General features: G+C 39.8%; 1 non-coding gene across 1 annotated transcript; it reads right to left on the bottom strand.

Moving 5' to 3' along the window:
- Window positions 1–6,045: 6,045 nt before the first annotated feature.
- Window positions 6,046–6,153, bottom strand: LOC148553846 (small nucleolar RNA R71). Its single transcript, XR_015893537.1, has one exon. It is a non-coding gene; the product is annotated as a small nucleolar RNA R71 (small nucleolar RNA).
- Between the last annotated feature and the right edge of the window lie 926 nt (window positions 6,154–7,079).

The following is a 7,079-nucleotide window of genomic DNA, read 5'->3' as shown; positions in this document are numbered from 1 at the left end:
ATAGATTACAGATTACAGATTACAGATTACCGATTACAGATTATAGATTACAGATTAGATATACATCAATATACATTTACATATTCTCATTAGGATAGTTTTTTTAGTTTTTTTTAGATCTGAATTTAGAGAGGATTACTTTCCCTCTAGGTTCACTTTACATTCATTGCTTTTGCTTTTGGATATTGAAGAGTCATTACCTCCGTTGAAGACATTATTCTAATTTGTTTCTTTAGTTACTCTTTTATTTATTTATAACATATTCTTAATTCTTGCTTAGAATAGTAATTGGATTATTTTCATGGATTGTTAATGTAGATAATTACTTTTATCTTTAATCAATTTTGAATCCCTATTTTATTTAATTTATCATGTCTTCTTCTATTATTTTTATGAGCGTTATATTCATGTTAATGGAGTAGATTCCATACTTGACATGGGGGTTGATTAGGAGGAGACACTTGAGTTGGAAGGCTTAGGTGTTGATCAAACTGGAAGTTGTTGGCTAGTTCTATATTTACTAACGCTAGACCTTCCCAAGGGAGAGGACTAGGATTTGCGAATAAGAGTTAGCTCAATCACTTGACTTTTCTTTATTTAGTAAGGGTTAACTAAGTGAAAACAACAACCTTTTTAATACTACACTTAAGAGATCCCAACAAGGATAGAACTTCCAATTAATCATTCCCCCAGTCAAGGCTTTTTATTTAGAATATTAATAATCATTCTTAGTTTTTGTTACTTTAATTTACAATTATTTAATAGCTCATTATTCAACTCTCAAACTCTCGTGGAAATTCCTAATTAATAAAATAGCATCCTTTCTTGCAACTCGTTGGGAGACGACATGGGACTCATACTCCCAGTATTTTTATTCTAAAATTTTTGTGACACCCATTTTAAATTGGTGAGATGGATTTTAGCTGGTTAAGAGCTATACTTGAAGCGCTGTTCTCTTATTAAAAATCTCTTAATTGGTCTAACTTCTGCCACGCACCAGTTTTTGGCGCCGTTGCCGGGGAGTTGCAATTGTGTGCTAAATTATTAATTAGTGTACATATTTTTATTTTATTTGCATATTTTACTTTTATTTTATTACCATGAGCTATATGTTTATTTCATTGAATGACGCGTTCACTGCCTGATCCGAGCTTAGCCGGATTTGATCCTGAAATTGAAAGAACTATTTCACGTATTAGGCGAGCTCGATGTCGGTTAGCCTCTGAGGGTGGTGAAGTGATTGTTATCGATTCACCAGTCTCATCTGTGGACGAATCTGAACTGCCATCTGAGAGCGAAACAAGCTTCTTTACTACTGATTCAGTTGATTCATGTGCAGATAACATGGCAGCACCTAGAAGGATTACTCTCCAGGAAGCTAGAGCCCCGGATTTTACACTGCAGCTGTATCAAGTTCATCATCCAACTCTGGCTGCAGATTTTAAGCTGAAGACTGCATTAATCAACTTGATGCCCAAGTTTCATGACTTACCTGCTCAAGAGCCTATTAAGCACCTAAGGGATTTCCAGACAGCCTGTTCTACTGTTAGGCGTCATGGTACGAATGAAACTTCTATTCTGTTAACTGACTTCCTGTTTTCTCTTGAGGGAAAGGCAAGGGAGTGGTACTACTCCCAACCTGAAGCGACTGTTACTAACTGGGATATGCTCATGAGAGAATTTATGGAAAAATACTTTCCAACTGAAGTTACAGACAGACTAAGGAAAGAGATCTCATGCATTGTTCAAGGTGAATCAAAAACTCTCTATGAGTACTGGGAGCATTTAAGAACCTTCTAGACGCATGCCGCCATTACATGATTGACAGACTAGTGTTGATCAGCTACTTCACTCAAGGTATGAAGCCTTGGGATAAAACTACATTAGATGGTGCTAGTAATGGTTCTCTGAAAAAGTACAAGACCGCAGATGAAGCATGGCAACTGATCAGCGACTTAGCTGAGTCTACTAGGAATCACAGGCACAGGAGTACCCACTCAAAAGCCGTTGCAGAAGTTTCCTCCAGCACTGAAACTTCTGCTCTTACACAGAGTATATGTGAAATGACCAACCTACTAAAGCAAATGCAGTTGAACCAACAACAACAAGCTCAGCCTGCCACACCACAACAAAGCTAACAGCTAGTTCCACAAAGAGTATGCGGAATCTGTGCTGACTATAGTCATTATAATGATGAATGCCCGCAGCTCCAACAAGAAAATAACACTGTGGCAGCTACTTATAACTTCTATGACCGCCCGAATCAAGGATACAATCAACAAGGCGGCAACTACAACCAAGGAGGAAACTATAACCAAGGATGGCAGGACAACTCAAACCAAAGTTGGAGAGATAATTCCAACCATGGCTGGAGGGACAAATATAACAGAGGAGGCAGAGACAATAATGGAAACCAGAGATAGAATAACAACAACAGACAGCAGAATCAGAACCAACCTTACAGAGCTCCTCACCTAAGACAGTCACAAGGACCCTAGCATAACCAACAACAAGTCCCACAGATCACTTATCCCACTTCCTCATCAAATGACGAGATGCTTCATTCTCTTGCACAAGGACAACAAGACATGAAGACTACACTTAACTCCACTTTAAATGGTTTGAATGCCACTTTACAAGCTCTCGCCGCCCGGATAGAGTCACTACCTGCTTCCACCAACCAACCTTCAAGCTCCGGTGGAAATCGTTCTCAACCCTTACCTAATCCCAAGGGTGGCATCAATGCCATCACTTTGAGGTCCGGAACCACACTGTCAGAGAGGAATCAAGAGGAGCCAAGCCCAATAGAACACGCCCCAATTGAAGACTCAGTGGAAGTAGAAGATGCTGAAATGGAAGATGCTAAAGAGGAAGATGAGGTACAAGACAAGGTTGAAGAAGAAATAGCTCAGCAAAGGAATGGAGCACCAAAGGATACAGAAGCTACAAGTAGCGCCATCCCTATCCCATTCCCACACCTTGCAAGAAAACCCAGAAAGCAGACGGAACTTGATCCCAAAATGGTAAAAATTTTCAAAAAGGTTGAGGTAACTGTTCCCCTTTTTGATATTATTCAGCAAGTACCTAAATATGCAAAGTTTCTGAAAGATTTATACATTCATAAGGATAAAATTAATGAATTAGAAACTATTCCTTTAGGAAGTTCTATATCTGCTTTAATGCGAAGTATACCTGAAAAATGTAGTGATCCAGCTCCATGCATGGTTAACTGTACCATTGGAGGTGTGATATTTTCTGATTGCATGTGTGACTTAGGAGCATGTGTTAGTATAATGCCATTGTCTATATATGATACCTTAAGGCTCCCTCCCTTAAAAAGGTCGGCAGCTCATTTTGCGTTAGTAGATAAAAGCATTATTACAGTAGTTGGAATTGCTGAAGATGTATTAGTGAGCATTAAGGGGCTCACATTTCCCATTGACTTCTATATCTTGGAAGTGCCCCCTAATGACTCAGGAAGACCATCATCAATCCTGCTTGGAAGACCATTCCTGAAGACCTCAAAGTTCAAGCTAGATGCATTCTCAGGAACTTACTCCTTTGAGATAGATGGTAGAACAGTGAGTTTCAGCTTAAATGAAGCTATGAAGCACCCTCCGGAAGATCATTCTATCTTCCAATGCGACATCATTGATGAAACTATAGCTGAAGTTCACCAAGAAGAATTAGAAAAAAAGCACATGGAGCAAGGTCCAAGTGTGGGGACACCCTCTGAACATAATGAAGACACCTTACCATTACCACCAGCCTCGGATGATCCAGAACCTAGCCATGAACAGAAATTAGAATTGAAGCCCCTCCCTCCACACCTCAAGTATGCTTACCTTGAGGATAATCAGAAGTTTCCAGTCATCATTACAAGGGAACTCACTTCTCAACAGGAGGAGTGATAAACCACTATTTTATAGTTTATATTGTGTTTAATTGTGTGGTTTTGTCATGATCCTTACCCACTTATTCATCAATTTAGCATGCATTTAGATTTCCTTCCTAAATTTAGTACATGTTTGAAAATTACTTCATAGAGACTCTAATTATTTAATTTTAATTCTCCTTTATTCCATTCGATGCCGTGATCTGTGTGTCAAGTGTTTCAGGCTTTATTAGGCATGAATGAGAGGGAGATTGGAGAGGAAGCTAGTAAAAATGGAAGGAACACAAGAATTTGAGGAGATAACCAGCGAGAAGTGACGCGGTCGCATGGCTCACGCGACCACGCGAAGGAGCGCAAATCATAGTGACGCGGCCGCATGGCTTGCGCGGCCGCGCGGATTGGAAAGCGCAAGCGACGTGGTAGCGTGGACGACGCGAACGCGTGGAGAGGAAAAAGCACAAGCGACGCGTCCGCATGGATGACGCGATCGCGTGACATGTGCGATCTGCATAATCTGTAGAATTCACTGGGGGCGATTTTGAACCTTATTTCGGCCCAGTTTTCGGCCCGGAACAGCAAACTAGAGTCAGAGAATATGCAGAAACAACAGAGACATTCATTCAGTAGTTTTAGATCTAGTTTTTCACTCTCTTAGGTTTTTTCTCTCTAGTTTTTAGAATCTTAATTTTCAATTGGCCTTAGCATTGGAACATTAAGAAGAGTTGTTTCCTCATCAAGACTTCATCATTCTAGTTTGTTCTCTTAGCTTGGTTTTATTCTTCCATGTTCTTTGTTATGTTCAATTTTGTCATTCAGATACTTTTATGATTAATTAATGCAAGGATTATTTCTTTTTAATTCAATTTCAATTCCAATAATCATGTCTTCTTTTAATTCCCTTTTATGTGTTATGGATTTATTATTTACAATGCGTGAGTAGTTTCATTACTTGATGGGGAATTGATTGAAAATGAGCTCTTGAGTTGGAAGGATTGAAAGAAAATTTGTAATTGGGTTAATTATTGAATTTCTATCCTGTCACCAACGCCAATCCCTTTGAACTAAGTGGGTTGTAACTCGTGAACGGATCTAGTAATCCAACTTGTTTGACTTTCCCTTACCTAGTAAAGGATAACTAAACAGAGTAACCGTTAATTATAAATCAATCTTAAAATCACTCCATCAATGATAGAGATTCTAACTAATCAATTTCCAGTCAAGGCTTTTATTCATATCATTTGATTTCCCTTAGTTTACATTCCAATTTACTTACCTCAATTTCTTCGAACCTCTGATTAATAAGATAGCACCCTTCTCTGCAACTCGTTGGGAGACGACCTGAGACTTAAAACTCCCAGTAATTTTGATTTAAACTCTTTGTGACACATTTCTAAATTGATAGGCAGATTTCCGGTGAATTAAGAACTATACTTGCAACGTATCAATTTTAATAATTTTTTAATTCATCAGCTTCTGCTTCCCAGCAATTTTTGGCGCCGTTGCCGGGGAGTTGCAATAGAGTGCTTATTTTATTAATTAGAATTTATTTATTTGCATTTTATTTAATTTTGCTACTATGAGCTGCATGTTTCTTCCGTCAAATGACACGTTCACTTCCTGATCCGCGCTTGCTAATATTCGATCCTGAAATTGAAAGAACAATTTCACGAATAAAGAGAGAACATCGTAGGTTAGCCCGCTCTGAGGGCGGATCTGAAAGTGAATCTGAGGAAGAAACCAGCCCCCGTTCTACTGATTCCGTTGTTTTATGTGCAGAAAACATGGCAGCTAGAAGAGTTACCATTCAGGAGGAGGGAGCTCCTGATTTTACAATGCAACCGTTTCAAGCGCATCATCCAGCGGTAGCTACGGATTTTGAAATAAAGACCGCACTGTTAAATTTGATGCCCAAGTTTCATGGCCTACCTGCTCAAGAGCCTATCAAGCACTTGAGAGATTTCCAGGCAGCCTGTTCTACTGTCAGGCGTGATGGCACTGATGAAACTTCAATTCTGCTGAAAGCTTTTCCGTTCTCTCTTGAGGGAAAAGCAAGAGAGTGGTACTACACTCAACCTATAGCAAATGTAACCAACTGGGATACACTCAGAAAGGAGTTTCTGGAGAAATTCTTTCTATCTGAAGTTACTGATAAACTGAGGAAGGATATCTCTACAATTGTTCAGGATGACAATGAGACTCTCTTTGAATACTGGGAGCGCTTCAATAATCTTCTGGAAGCATGCCCCCACCACATGATTGACAAGATCATGCTACTCAGCTATATCACACAAGGTATGAGGCCCCAAGATAAGACCACATTGGAAAGTTCCAGCAATGGGTCTATGAAGAAGTACAAGACCACTGATGAAGCTTGACAATTGATCAGTGATTTAACTGAATCTACCCGGAACCACAAACAGAAGCAAGGCCGTTCGAAAGCCGTTGCAGAAGTATCTTTTGGCAAAGAGACTGCTGCTCTAACTCAAAGCATCTGTGAGATGACCAACCTGCTGAAGCAAATGCAGTTGAATCAACAAGCTCAGCAAACTCAACCGCAGCAAAACCAACAACTAGTCCCACAAAGAATTTGTGGAATTTGTGCTGATTACAGCCATTACACTGATGAATGCCCGCAGCTCCAACAAGAAGACAACATGGTGGCATCCACTCACAACTTCTATGACCGCCCCAACCAAGGGTACAATCAAAGTGGAAATAATAACCATGGATGGCAGGACAATTCAAACCAGAATTGAAGGGACAACAATAACAGGGGAGGCAGAGATAATCAGGGAAACCAGAGGTGGAATAATAACAACAACAGGCAGCAAAATCAACCTTACCGAGCACCTCACCTGAGGCAAAACCAAGGACCACCGAACAATCAGCAGCAAACCTCTCAATTTACTCATTCTTCTGTATCTTCTAATGAAGATTTATTTCAAGCTTTTGAGAAAAGACAACTGGCCATGGAAAGTACCATCGTGAACAGTATTAATGCCAGTCTGAATGATCTCACCTCTACTCTGCAAGCTTTTATGACACAGCTTGGTTTAGCACAAAATTCCAGTAACCAATTTTCAAGCACCACTGGAATTCCCTCTCAACCATTACCCAATCCAAAGGGAGGTATTAATGCCATCACCCTGAGGTCTGGAACTACACTGCAGGAGAGGAATCAGGA

This window comes from Arachis ipaensis, chromosome B7 (genome assembly GCF_059453495.1).
Source record: "Arachis ipaensis isolate K30076 ecotype BB chromosome B7, ASM5945349v1, whole genome shotgun sequence".
In the NCBI taxonomy this organism is placed as follows: Eukaryota; Viridiplantae; Streptophyta; class Magnoliopsida; order Fabales; family Fabaceae; genus Arachis; species Arachis ipaensis.
The sequence above is the reverse complement of the archived record's forward strand: the minus strand, read 5'-3'. Positions and strand labels throughout refer to the sequence as shown.